Consider the following 14,034-nt stretch of genomic DNA (forward strand, 5'->3'; position numbering starts at 1 on the left):
GAATTATTCATCTTTTTGAAAATATTTATCTTGTTATTTTTAAAGCACTCATGGCATATTAAGAATATTATCTTTTTAGACAAATACTTTTTCCAATAGCCATTTTTCTCTAAGCTCTTTTGTTGTGTTTTTTTTTTGCTATGTAGATTAAAAATACATATATTCAAGCTTATAAATTTTTTCCTAAAATATGTTTCTAGCTATGATAGCTTTATCATGTCTTTTTATATCACAAGATTATAAGCAGTCACCCAGATTTTTAGGAGTGATTTAATGTATTTTTTTACATTATTGTTTAGGTACATATGAAATTTCTTTTGGTAAAAAGGATTCAGCTTTATTTTCCCCAAATGGTTAACCACATTTTTTTTTTTGATACAGCGTTTCACTTTTGTCACCAAGGCTGGAGTGCAGTGGCGTGACCTTGTCTCACTCTGCAACCTCCGCCTCCCGGGTTCAAGCAATTCTTGTGCCTCAGCCTCAAGAGGAGTAGCTGGGGCCACAGGCACACACCAACACACCCGGTTAATTTTTGTATTTTTAGTAGAGATGGGGTTTTGCTATGTTGGCCATGCTGGTCTTGAACTCCAGACCTCAAGTGATCCACTCACCTTGGCCTCCCAAAGTGCTGGGATTATAGGCATGAGCCACCATGCCCCATCTAGTTAACTCCATTTTCTTTTCTTTTTCTTTCTTTTTTTTTTTTAGACAGAGGCCCACTCTGTTGTCAGGCTAGAATGTAGTGGCGCTATCTCCGCTCACTGCAACCTTTGCCTCCCAGGTTCAGGCGATTCTCCTGCCTTAGCCTCCGGAGCAGCTGGGACTACAGGAGCGCATCACCACACCCAGCTAATTTTTTTTGGTATTTTTAGTAGAGATGGGGTTTCACCATGTTGGCCAGGTTGGTCTTGATCTCTCTTGATCTTGTGATTCACCTACCTCAGCCTCCCAAAGTATTGGGATTATAGGCGTCAGCCACCATGCTCGGCCCCACCCCATTTTCTTCTTCTTCTTCTTTTTTTTTGCATTTTCTAATAATAATTTTTAGTGACTAAAAGTGGTCAAATGCAATGCAAGTTTTCTGTCAGTGTCCTAACCTGTGCTGCTGAGCCAGCAGTTTCCTGAGCTGCTGTCGGGATCTGACAGGCGACATGCAGAGGGGCTGCGCTGCCTGGCAGAGGACGCTGATCTGCTCCGCCCCCTCCCCCCTACCATGCCACCCTCTGTCTTTTGCTTGTGAAACCTGGGCTCATCGTTGTGACTCTGGAGCTCACTTAATCATCACAGAAGTCAGATCGGGAGAGGCGCCTGGGATATTCCTCAGTTCTGTAATTAACAGGGAGCGTGTCTCAGAGTGGGGTAGGTAGGGCACTGAGACATGTTTTGGGCAGCATAAGGGGGTCCTGGGGGTCAGTGCAGATGCAGCTCTGAGGAAGACTCACTTCTGCTACTTACTCTGAGTCATGGGGGCTTCTTTGAGCTTCATTCTCTGAGGGCAGTTGTGAGGTGACTCGGGAGGCAGCGTGGAGTGATGAGGTCCCAAGCCAAGGAAGGCCTGGGGTCCCTTGAGCAGGAAGAGGCTGAAACACTCCTCTTTCAGAAGCTTCAGAGGAAGTGCGGCCCTGCCAACACTTGGATTTGGGGCTTGTGGTCTCTGGAGCTGTGAGAGAGTAAGTTCCTGATGTTCAAGCTACTCAGTTTGCCACACTGCTAGGACAGCTCGGAAAACTAGCAGGACACCTGGCTGGGCGCTGCTCCTTCCCCAGCTCACTTCCCACTTCCGGTCAGTGTTTCCTTCACCTCCCAAATCCATCTTCTGTCCCAGATCTGCTTTGGAAGTAGCTGTAAATAACACAGTAATAGTGACAGGACTTGTTGCTATTTCTGCAGTTGTTCGTGTTTTATTATTTTCACCATTGTTGGAATTGCTGGGAGGAATGGAGAATTCTGCCCTTGACATGTAGATCCTCCTGGAGAATGCCATCTAAGCCATTAGCCACTGGAGGCCTGCTTTTGCCTCCACCATTCCGGAACATTCTCAGGCAGGCTGATAGCTCAGGGTGGATGTGGCTCTCAGTGCAGCTCAACAGAGAATGTGATTCAGCATTCCTGGTTTCTATTTGAGGCTGTCAAAAGCCATGCCAAACCGTGCTGCAGCCCAGCTGTAAGCCCCATCTTGGACCAAGAGTGGCTTGATCCAGGTGGAGCAATGGGTTAGAGGTGGGGCACCCGGCAAGCTGGCAAGATGTAGTTCTGCTTGGGACTGGCAAGTCCCTGAGGCTGTTGGAGTATGATTTAAGTTATAGCAATGCTTACAGACATAGAGGCAGAAGGAGCCTTTAAATGTAATCATTGCAATGAAGAACGTATCACATGGGTCTGGGCTGAGCTGGAAGATGATGAATAGAGCCTTCCTTGCAGCTGTGGGCGTTAGGTGAGCAGACCTCCTTCCCTGGGAGGCAACAACCACCATCCCCCTCCAACTGTCCTGAAGATGAAAACTGTCCCACCACTGTGACTGCAGGCCAAACACACTGCCTGCCCACAGGAGATGCTCAGTACATAGAAGGACATGGCCCACTTATTAAATGGGTAAGCATTCTAACACTTAGGTGGCAAGTAAGCGGATTTCCTCATCACTCAAAAAGAGCTGAATAAAATGTGTGCTTTTCTTTCTCAGCCCTTTGTGTCCTTTGACATAGCTGTCTCTCCCCCTCACTAGGTGACAGTCTGCCCATTCATTTGATCTGGGAGTTACAGAATCTTCCCATGCATACATACGTGCTGATCTTTTCACTGAATTTGACAATCCTCTATCATTCTTTTCCCAGGAACGTCAAGGACTCAGTCCCATCATTAACTCCAGTGGCACATCCTTGGCTCATGACAACACAGGTTCTCCCTGAAAAGACTAGAAGGCGTTTGGAATAATGATATCGATGGGTTCCCAATATAAAACCTTCAGGTTTAGGGACCCACAGAACAGAAGTGGCTTAGAAAGAGATCTTCATGATGAGACTTCAGGCTAATCAAGCCATTGGGTCCCGTTTACATTTGGACAGGATTCTGTATCCTCAGTGTGGCCTCACGACTCCCCTCAGAGACAGACGAGGGGTGTCTTTAAGGACCCAGACCTTCTTGACAGTCTTCAACTTGCCATCTCAGTGTCCAGATAGTAGAGGTGATTGTTTTTCCCGATTTGAATAAGGATGCTGAGATTCAGGTAGGTTAAGTGAAATCTACAGATTCAAGCAGCCTGTTAGCAGGTCTGCTCACTTAATGCCCACAGCTGCAAGGAAGGCTACATTCATTTTATATATATATATATATGGCTGGAAACTGAGCGTTTGCTCAGGGCTTTATGGAATCGGCTGTGCTGCCTCTACCCAGAGTCAGTCCTTTGAACGTAGAAGATTCTTTTAAGGTACTTAAACCCTTTACATTCATAATAACAGGGATTTGGAAGTGAGAGTTGGGGAAGAGGTGCCAGTCTGAATTGGTTAGAAGTTTTTATCACAAAGCACTTCCTCACTGACAAAATACAACTGTACAGCACTTGGGCAGGTAGACAGGATGTTGGGAAATTAGTAACAAAGAACTATAAGTTCCAGATTGATACGGGACAGTAGTGACCGTATAATCAATGAGCTCTCATGTGGACAGGTGCTCCTGCAGGGCCTGAGCCACTGAGACATCTGCCACAGAAACGAAACTTGGTTATGTTTTTAGCCTTCTTGTGACAGGCTAGGAGTATACTAGGTTTTCTGTAAATAAGCACTGGGTGGACATTGTTAAGAATGATCATCTCCAGACACCTCTGATCTGGACAGCTTCTACCTTTAGTTCCTCGAGTGACAACTGGCTGCCCACAGGCCAATCTCCCAAAGCTTTAGAGCAAAATTCAAGGCTCTTGCAAATCAGCCACAGATGCCTTTTCCAGCCTCCTCTTTGGGTTCTGGAGGATCTTCATTCTGTTGTCTAGCCACGCTCGCAGCTGCTCCTCACCCTGGGCCATGCCTTCTCTGCTGCTGTGCCTCCAGCCGTGCCACGGCTCCTTCTGCCTTGCTTGACCTTGGCCAGGGAGGCAGGGAAGGGCAGTAATGCCCCTGAAGTCAAGGCTTTTGGGAGGAAGAGCTGGGGCTCCAGCACCCCCGTGAAGGGTTGAGGGGGGCAGGTGATTCTGGGTCTATGAGGCAGTTGTCATGGACAAGTGGCTTTTTAGGGCTCACCCTCAGGCTGTCAGAGTGATTAAATCCAAAAGGCTGTGAGGTGGAACCCAAGCCACTGAGCAGGGTTCTAGCCAGCTAGTGGGATGGTCTTCTTCCCCAAGCTCTGCTTATCAGAGAGGATAGCCAGATCAAACCAGAGGGAGCCAGGGCTGTGCTGTCTGGGGTTCAGTGGCTTCTGGCTTAGTGTCTTTCTGCTGTGTCCTGAGTCACATGGAGTCCATGCTTCTTGGATAGGTAGGAACCAGGCTTAGGATGTGCCTGTGAGATAGGAGAGCCTGGAGGCAGCACAGGAGACGAAGGTCCTGGGTGCTGCCCTTTTACAGCCCCTTGCTCTGTCCCCTGGAGCCAGCTCCTGCAGCTGTGGCAGAGAAGCTGGGCCTCAACATGCCTCCCTGGGTCATGACTTCAGCAAAAAGCAGGGACAAGCCCAGTCAGCTCAGGGTGTGACTGTGTGGCCTGGGGACCCAGCCCAGAATGTGACGGCATGGCCCAGGGACCCAGCCCAGAGTGTGATGTTGTGGCCTGGGGCCCTAGCCCAGAGTGTGATGGCATGGCCCAGGGACCCAGCCCAGAGTATGCAGCTAGGGGACCTAGCCCAGAGTGTGATGTTGTGGCCTGGGGCCCTAGCCCAGAGTGTGATGGCATGGCCCAGGGACCCAGCTCAGAGTATGCAGCTAGGGGACCTAGCCCAGAGTGTGATGTTGTGGCCTGGGGCCCTAGCCCAGAGTGTGATGGCATGGCCCAGGGACCCAGCCCAGAGTATTCAGCTAGGGGACCTAGTCCAGAGTGTGATGGTGCAGCTGGGGGGCCCAGCTTAGGGTATGCATGGCCAGGGAACCCAGCCCTGAGTGTGATGGCACAGCCGGGGGACCCAACAGGCAGGAGGAATCCTAGACTTCCCGTCAATACCAGCACAGGAGCACTGGAGTGCCACAATTTGGAACGCATTTCCAGACCATAAAGTGGGACACCCAGTTATATCCGCACATGCACTGATGCGTGGGCAGTAGTTACGTCCTGCTGTCTAATCTATTACCCCAGCACCCAATGCCTGAAGGCATCAAACACTTACTCCCTCGAAGTTTGTGTAGCCAGGGTTTGGGGAGACTCGAGGGGTGGTTCAGGCTCTAGAGGACCAGGCACTACCTCGTGGTTGATAGGCCTTGGGTCCTCAGGGATGTTGTCAGGGCAGCGGCTCAGCGTCACATGGGCATCTCTGTAGGGATGCCCAGGACCTGGTAGTTGCTTCTCGTGGAAGGAGGTTTGTGAGAAAGAGGGAGGATGAAAGTGCCTCTTCCAAGACAGAGTCATAGTCTTCTTACAACCTTATCTTTGAAGTGATGTCCTATCACTTTGCCATGGTAATAGTCACCAGAAGCTGGTCATGAAGGCCTCCCACACCCAAGGGGAGCAGGTCATGGGAAGGCATGAAAGCGGGAGGTGGGATCGCAGGATGTCTGCAGCAGCAAGCATTGACTGAGCAGGAATCCTGCCTGGGAAGGACATCTACTTCTGAGGATAAGACATGAAAAGGCCTCATCTCTGCTGACAAGGGGTACTCAGTATGGACTGGAGAGAGGTGTGAACACATTCTCAGGGTGTCCCAAGGCTTGCTGTGATGAGGGCCTGTCTTGAGTACAATGAAGGCAACAGAAGCATCTGGCTTTGTACCAGTGGAAGGTCAGGTCTGGACTCCGGAGAAAACAGCCTGTAAGAGGGGCATTGGCAATGCCACAATGTTAACCCAGTGAATTGCTCTTGCCGGAAAGGATGGATGAAGATACACAGCTCCACTTTTCACCAGCTCTACCTGAAAGGTTCTGCCTTTTGAACCAAATGTGTGATGATTTGTGGGGAGTGTCTCTAGAATTAAATAGTCCCTGATTTGTGGCTGGGAGAGGGACCCACAGTAGCACAGACCACCCTTGGCTATGGATTTCTAAGGCCAAGTGTGTCCTCCATGGTGTACCCTAGGGGCTCTGATCCCACTCTATCTTCACAACTGCTTCCAAATCCAAAGCATTGGGTTTACAAACACAGCAAACTGCACACACAGCTGGTCTGTGCTTGGCTGAGAGCTGACATTTGAGGTCCGGGTCTTAGTAACTGCTTCCATCTGGGCTCCCTTTCCATCCTCACCCTGCATGTGGAGCTGTGCATTCCGAGGTACATGGAGAGGACGGCCTTGGCGAAGGCTTCCAGCACACGTGGTGAAACTCTTTGGACTCAGGATGACTAATTCGCTGACCAGTGCCAGGAGGTGAGTCTCAGGTGTAGTTCTCTGGAGGCAGTGGAAAGCTATGGGAAATTGCGAAGAGGCTCAAAATCGAAGTGGGGATGTGGATGGTGAGAGCGCAGGCTGTGGTTTCCAGGTGGGGCCTGATTGCAACTCTGCTCTGCCGCAAGCCACCCTTGTGCCCAGCCTCTGCTCCTCCATGTGCTGTGAAAGGGCAGGATAAGGAAGCTCCGCAGACCTGCTGTGGAAGAGGCTGAGGCCGAGGGCACTGCAACCAGGACGTAGCTGATGCTTTAGTAACACTATTCCTCCTGCCTAGAAGGCAGGATCAGGTTTAAATGTGCATTTTGATTCCACTCTTTTACCTGCAGATTCCTTTCTGATATCAGAACACAGCTGAGCAAAGGGAGGTCTTCGGTCTGCCATCATCTCACTGCCCACATTTCCCAAAACTCCCAAACTGTGTGTGGTTTGCTCATTGCACCAAAAGCTAGTTAGAGGGGTAAACAAACCTTTATTTATCTCCATAGTTCTAGATTTTCAAAGTTTTTTTTTTTTAAAAGAACCATTAATTCCAGCAATGAACTCTTCTCAGAGGCCATTCTATCAGATAATTCTCCCTCCACTCCTTATAAAATACATGTTCAGTGAAATTCTAAAATTGTACATATTATCATGGTTTATTTTGGGTGAGTATTCCGTTTGTTTTAGCATCAGCTGACATGCAGCTTTCTTGATTGTGGCTGATATGTGTATTATCGAGAAAACCACTACAGACATGTGTCTGGTCTAACTTTTCCAAAATGATGGTACACAGGTAATCACTATGCGTCTGTACTTGAACAAGGACTCTTTTGATCTGGAAGATCTTGTTTTAAATTGTATTAAATATGCAACTAAAATGGTCATGAATCCACTGATATTAATATAATCTGGGGTCATTAACTCAGATGGCTTCAAGGTACAGGGAGTGGTGGGAGTGGCGGGATTGCCAGACATTGCTGCAGGTAGGATGGTGGGGATGGGAACCAGAAAGTGCAAATCCTACCTAGAAACATCCAGATTTGATTTGAAAATAAAATGCAACACCAGTGAAAACATCTGCAAGCCAGGAGCCAGAGGGCTTCTGGTCTGTAAAGATTGTTGGAATCTACCACGTGGGAGAAGCTGCTTCTTGCCTTGCGTTACTGCGGATTTGGAGTGACCCAAATCCACCGACAAGGATACCTGTACAGACTGCACACATGCATCTCAGTAATGGCTCTGGCCTTAGAGGCACAGCCGTGCAGCCAGTTATGAGACCTCAATGTAGTACAGTTGGTATCTGAAGGGAACAGCAGAGGGCTCCTCTCAAAGGTGCAAGAACTAACCGAGCAGCATGCAGAGTCGGATGAGCTCTGGGAAAAATTAGGTCTTATTCCTGTGCCTCTGTTAACTGAGGCCCCAGTGAAACCTGTGAATCCTGTGTAGCCTCGGCTTCCTCACTGGAAAGCAGCCGTGCCATCAGTAGCTCCCTCGTGGACTTGCCGAGAGGGTTCAGCTGGGCGATGCAGCTGGGGGTCAGCACTCAGCAAAAGGAAGTCTCTGTGACTGGGGTTCTTCCCTCTGTGCTTCCAGGGGACCTGAAAGGCCAGCGGAAAGTGGAGGTGGTGGGAAGGCATGGAGAGGATACCCAGGGGTTCACTGGATACCCAGGGGTACCCACTGGATACCCAAGATACCCAGAGGTTCACACCAAAGGCTGTCCACCATTCTCTAGATGGCTCAAACCCTCTTCCTGGCTGCCTGGGTTTTCTTTCTCAGGGTTCCCCAACCCCTTCGCCTCTCTGCGGTGTCACTCATTGTTGGTTTCCTGGCTCTTGTCCTCACCCACATTAGCCACAATCAGCAAGTGGCTAGCATGATATTTGCTGGATGAATTCATGAGCCAGTCTTCCTGGGGGCCCGTTCTCTCTGCAGCTGCCCAAGATGTGCCATTTCTCCCTGTCGTGTGAGGCGCTCTCAGCCTGGGTGCTATGTGCTTCCTGCCTTTCCCTGGTGTCCCGAACCTCAGGCTGCAGACAGCTGCAGGCTTACACTACCAGCGCCTCCACTTACCCCTCAGTGCCTGACAGTCACCTTCTATGACTTCTCAAGTGAAGTGGCTCAAACAAGTCACATGCATCTGTCCTCACCTCCACCCAGCCCTTCATTCTGTCTCCAGGAGATGTACACTGCCCACCCTGTCCTCACTCCTCAAGGCCATCCAGTCACCCTCTCTGAGCTTTCCAGGATGCCTGAACTGGGACCTCTGCACATGGCCATTCTGTCTGAAACTCCCCCAGCCTACTAGCCTCATTGCTTCCCACCCCACCTGCACCCCATTTTATCTACATCCCCTCTCAACTGGCCATGGTCTGTGTCTCACCAGGGAGCTGCACATACACTGTCCCTGCGAGACCTTTGCAATTACAGAAGACACACCACACGACTTCATGGAGAGTCAAATTTACTTTAATTTGGGGGAAATGCAATGCCACTAATTTTAAATTTAAAAAAAAATATATATATATCCACACACACACATACACATACACCTACCCACATGAGTATATATAGATTACACTGATTCAGACTATTTTTTAAAGTAAAAAAAGATTGAAGTAATGTTATGTTTATAGTTTCCAGTTTGGCTGTGCACCCTGATTCTTAGAGCTGGACATTTACTCTGCTGTGCTGGGGGCAGGGGAGCTTCAGGCACACAAGGTATGGGGTGCCTCATCTTGAAAATTAACACCAAAAATCAAAAAAGTAATGTCCTGCCTATGAGGGAGCCCCCCCCGCCCCCGCTCCAACTCACCTTCACCTTTAAGGCCACCCTGCCTTGAGCTCACTCTCCCATGTGTGAGCCGCTTGGACACACTTCCTCTTTTCTGCCCCTAATGTATGACAAACGCTAGTGATCCTTTATCACCTTATAGTGCTAGGATTAGCCCATTTATTTTTCACTCCCCAAACTGCCCAAGTTCAGGCCCTCAGAATCTCACTGTATGAGTCTGTTTCCATGCTGCTGATAAAGACATACCTCTGACTGGGCAAGTCACAAATGAAAGAGGTTCATGTTGCTCACAGTTCCAAGTGGCTGTGGAGGTCTCACACTCATGGCAGAAGGTGAAAGCCATGTCTCACAAGGCAGCAGACAAGAGAAGAGGGCTTGTGCGGGGAAAGTCCCATTTTTAAAACCTTCAGATCTCATGAGGCTTATTCACCATCACGAGAACAGCATTGGAAAGCTCTGCCCCCAAGATTCAATTAACTCCCGCTGGGTCTCTTCCACAACATGTGGGAACTCAAGACGAGATTTGGGTGGGGACACAGCCAAATGTCACACATGCATGGATCCCTTCAGCTTCATGCTTTCCAGTCTCTCTGCTCCTTCTCAATCCATGTTACCCTAGAGCTTGTTTTATGTTCTGTTCTGGGTAGAAACCAAAAGACAAAAAAAGAGCAGATATATATATATATATATATATATATTTAGATCTCTTGAGGAAAGGGTTAATGAGTTTTATTCCCCCCCACAAGGTTTTACAATCATACAGGTGAAGCCCAGTTTTTAATAGAAAAAGATGGTAGTTGGTGGCAAGGATGAGAATGTTCTGCTCTCCCAGAGCTTCTGATTAAATTCTAGGCTCCCAGTAGAAGAGGAGTGCTAACTGGAATTTGCGTAAGGACTGAGAAAACAATTTTGGTCAAGATAGTTCCTGACTTCATGAAGCATCTATGGATATTATCTTCTCTCTCCCAGTGACACTCTATGATAGCTGATGTCTGATTCCATCCAGAAACTGAGGCTCAGAGAGCTTGAGTCACAAGTTCCTGGCCACAAAAACTGTTCAAGCTCCAAGTCCATTCTCTTTTCTTCGAATTGTGTCCTCTCTCCTGTGTGACTAGGATAGTTACCTTAGCACCCAGTCAAGTGTCTATCCCATGTGAGTTGCCAATATTTGTTTACTGAGTGAATAATTTAGTTGACATAAAGTCCTACATGCACACGGATATGTATACTGACACATTTCGATCTTTTAAGAATTTTTCTTAACTGGATTGGAAAAGTAAGTAAGTTCAAATCTGTGGCAACTTGAGAAGTCTAAATGTTTTCCTTGTTTCATTTTCCTACAACTAGAAGGATATGAACATGGCCGTAGGAACACATTTTTCGTAGACTTGTTCATGTTATTCTTTGCTTTGACATTTGCCAAATACTTAAAAAAATCTAGGGTGATTATGCATGTGGACCATTCTGTCTTAATCAAGATCTGCTCATCACTGTTGTGATGGAAAGTCCAATCTGGCCAAAGGAAAGATTACTAACCAGTTTTGATAAATGGCTTGTGGCTGTCAGCAACATTGATTCCAGCAGATCTCAGACAATAATTTGAGGGTGTTTTATCTTTGTTGGGTATTGGAAACTTTAAATTATTTGACCAGGACACTTATGTGGCACACCCTTATGTGGATGTAATATATCTCTAATTTGGTAGGAAAGAGTCAAGTTTCCAAAAATTTGGAAAATCAAATCTTTGCTACGAAAAGTAAATTTCACTTAATCTGCAATCTTTGGAGCTCTGTGGGGCTGAGAAAGCACTTGTGAAGCATATACTACAGACAGTCAAAGCCAAAACAGACAGGACTTCACCTTTCTGGGTCACTGCTTTGCTAAGGAGACGCTCCTGAATGTCTTGCAGGTGGGTTGTGGGGTGAGTGGCCAGAGGCTGCCTGGGTTACACATGTTTCTAATACTAAGTTCTATGCTTGACTTTAAACTTGTTCCCACATTTTAAAATCACAGGCAGATGTAGCAGACATGTTCCAGCAGTAAGTTTTCTCCACTGCAGACTTTATGGTGGCTCACCTGGCTCCACATTCTTTTTTTTCAGAGACTAGTGAATTAATGAAGTGTGATGAGTTTTTCTTACGCAACCCCATGGCAAGGTCCAAGCCATCCTGAATGTTAGAAATGAGGCCCAGATGACACCCGAGAGCATCAGTGTGGTCTTGTCTCCCTGTTCCTCACTCAGCAATGTACTCAATGTTGCTGAGTCTCAAATGCATGGGCAGGGGCATGAGTGCGCTTCTCCATGGAGTTATGGTGAATTCCACGGGGCATTATCAGCCTCCTGACAGCCTCTCAGGGGCCCTCATTCCATCAGTACTTATTTTACTTTCTTGCCTTGGCTTTTGCTCTTTGCTGCTGCCTGATTTGAACAATACATTCCTTTGGCCCAGGTAAGAGAGTCACCTATTCTGGGTGCTGCGTTTAGAGAATCCCACTCCAGCTTTTCCTGCTATGCCCCTCCCCACCTGACAAGACAAACATGTGAGCCTGGACCCGCTGGGAGCCTGCTCCATCCTCCCCACTTTCTAGATAATGCTGTGACCCCAGAATTCCCTAACCAACCAGCCCCAAGTCTCCTCTGAGGCATGTGTCAGCTCATCCCAAGGGGGATCCACAGCATTCGTGCAACTCCATGGTAGTGCCTTTCTAAAATTCTACATGCAGGCTGCATGCCCCTCATCACAGGGCAGGGGCAGCTGCGGGGGTAGTTATTGGGAAGCAGAGGCTGCAGCTTGACTCCCAGGCTGGATGGTCCACACTCAGGCTCGGGGGGCCCCTGTGCTGTGGGAGCAAGCAGGAGCTGGTGGGGAGAAGGCACAGGTCTGGAGGCTGAGAGCCTTCAGTTCTCCTCTAATCCCACAGTGTCAGAGCTGGGCCTGGGCTGTAGATCCTTTAGAAGCATCAGCATCCTCACAGGTCACACCTTCAGCCCCTGGTGCTTCCCACCCGGCAGGTGAGAAGCACCAGGCCCTGTGGTCCTTGCACCAGCCACACCTGAGGAGGCCCTGCAGGGCTTGGCCCCTCCCTATGAGGGCATCAGGAAAGTGGAACCTCTGGCAGGGTCTTCCCTCTGGAGTCAATGCCAGGCTAACTCAGGACTCTCCCACGGTCTCAAAGGCTGGAGTAGGGAGTGTGATATGCCATTGTTACTCCAGATGTGGCTTATCACAGCATTTGCTGAGGGCTGGCAATAAAGTCACTCCCAGCACCTCCCCTCCTTAACCATGTCTCCCTTCATCCCACACTCCCATTGATTCCACAGGGAAGCAGCTGAGAAAGCTGGGCACTGCTGCTCACTGTCCAGGCCCCTATCAGCAGAGAACAGGCAGGATAGGGAAAAAGGATGTAAGGACTCTTGCTAAGCGCCGGGAGCCCTCTGCAGACAGTGCTGCTCTCGCTCTGCACAGCTCCCACGTGGCAGTGCTTTCCTGCTGCTTTACGTGTAGGTACGTGGAGGCCCAGGTAGTTACTCAGACTTCTCTGGGACCTGCTGTTTGGGAGCAGTTGGAGTTTGAAAGCAGCTCTGTTTTCTTCCATATATCTGTTCTTCCTATTGCTTTAAACATCTGCACGACATTGTCCTTCTAAAATTCTGCGTGTCCCAGGACATAGGCACTCTTTCTTTCTCCAGACCCTGCTGTGAGCCACACATTAGGCTGGGTGGCTCACTCATCGTATAAGGCAATCTTAAGTGGGACAGTGGTATGTTGTGTTTATAGGGTAAAGCACAGTCATGCAGGGATGGCACATAGCACAGGCATACATGCATATAAACACATGAACATACACACACATGCATACACATGTGCACAGATACATACATGCACACCCACATGCAGAGACATGCACACACATATGCACAGGCACATACATGCACATTCACACACAGAGACATGCACACACATGCATACACATATGCACAGATACATACATGCACACCCACATGCAGAGACATGCACACACATGCATACACATATGCACAGACACATACATGCACATCCACATGCAGAGACATGCACATACACACACACTCACAAACCCTACTGCTTGATTGACAGAGTGGTCATTGGTTCCGAGGTCAGAGATGTTGGTATATATTTGTCCTAATCAATCACTTTGCAAAAATCCCAGACTTTCTGACCAAATGTGGCAGTAAGATCAGGTCTCACCAAATTTTGACTGGATTCCACTTATTAAGATCCAGAATGGTTTCTACAAAGAGTCATGATTAAGATGTCAGCCTTCTCTGTCCGTGTTCTGGTACTTTCCAGCCACATAGAAGCCAGTATGCTCCATTGCTGTGACCGTGATTTTAGAGAATATTGAACAGATTCCTGAGCCGCTTCCCCATGGGTGAATGTATGGCACACATTTGGGTGGCCTTAATGGAAAACAATTGCCACCCTCCACTCCCGCCAAGGCAGGCTCCACCCACCCTGCGGCACGGTTCAAAATTGCATTCCCAAAGCTATCATCCTCTTGTGGTTGTCAGGACACGTGGCGGCTGCCCTTGACTTCCATCTGGGATTTCTCAGAGGTCACCATTGTGAGGAGCCATCAGGATTGCAGTTCCTCTCTCTAGCCAGGCTTCCTCCAAGCCCTGGGGTGTGAGCCTTGTGCCCTCAGCCCCCTTTTCATCCCGCCTTGGCAAAGTCCTCTTTCTTCTCACATAGATCTTTTGAGATCAACAA

The 14,034-nt window shown here is 48.5% G+C and overlaps 1 long non-coding RNA gene across 6 annotated transcripts in view; it reads left to right on the top strand.

The window, feature by feature from the left end:
* LOC118147411 (uncharacterized) overlaps positions 1-14,034 on the top strand; it is a 212,384-nt gene that overhangs the window by 58,605 nt on the left and 139,745 nt on the right. The gene's annotated exons all lie outside the window — the stretch shown is intronic.

This window comes from Callithrix jacchus, chromosome 14 (assembly GCF_049354715.1).
Source record: "Callithrix jacchus isolate 240 chromosome 14, calJac240_pri, whole genome shotgun sequence".
Lineage (NCBI taxonomy): Eukaryota > Metazoa > Chordata > Mammalia > Primates > Cebidae > Callithrix > Callithrix jacchus.